The sequence below is a fragment of the Penaeus monodon genome, chromosome 30 (assembly GCF_015228065.2).
Source record: "Penaeus monodon isolate SGIC_2016 chromosome 30, NSTDA_Pmon_1, whole genome shotgun sequence".
NCBI lineage: Eukaryota > Metazoa > Arthropoda > Malacostraca > Decapoda > Penaeidae > Penaeus > Penaeus monodon.
The window spans coordinates 8744493-8744806 of NC_051415.1; positions in this window are offsets into that span (position 1 = coordinate 8744493).

The following is a 314-nucleotide window of genomic DNA, read 5'->3' on the forward strand; positions in this document are numbered from 1 at the left end:
TATCAATAATACCAGCATCAATCATATGGATACATGCCTTAAAAGAAATGCAATATACACTAGCAAAAGTATATACAGTCTGCACATTTAGCATAAGCATGCAACAACCCAAGAACAGAGGGAGAGGAGACTCTGATGAACAAGCTGTAGCACTCATGCGAGATCCTAGGCACAGTCGTTAAGCTGATGGCGTACAGGTCATGTGTGGTAGCTAAGGGCTTTATGGGCCCTCATTATTGTGTATTTACACCTTTGTGGGGCGATAACCCACCTGTACATGAGATTACTTGTACCCTCTTCTCCTCTTCCTCCCC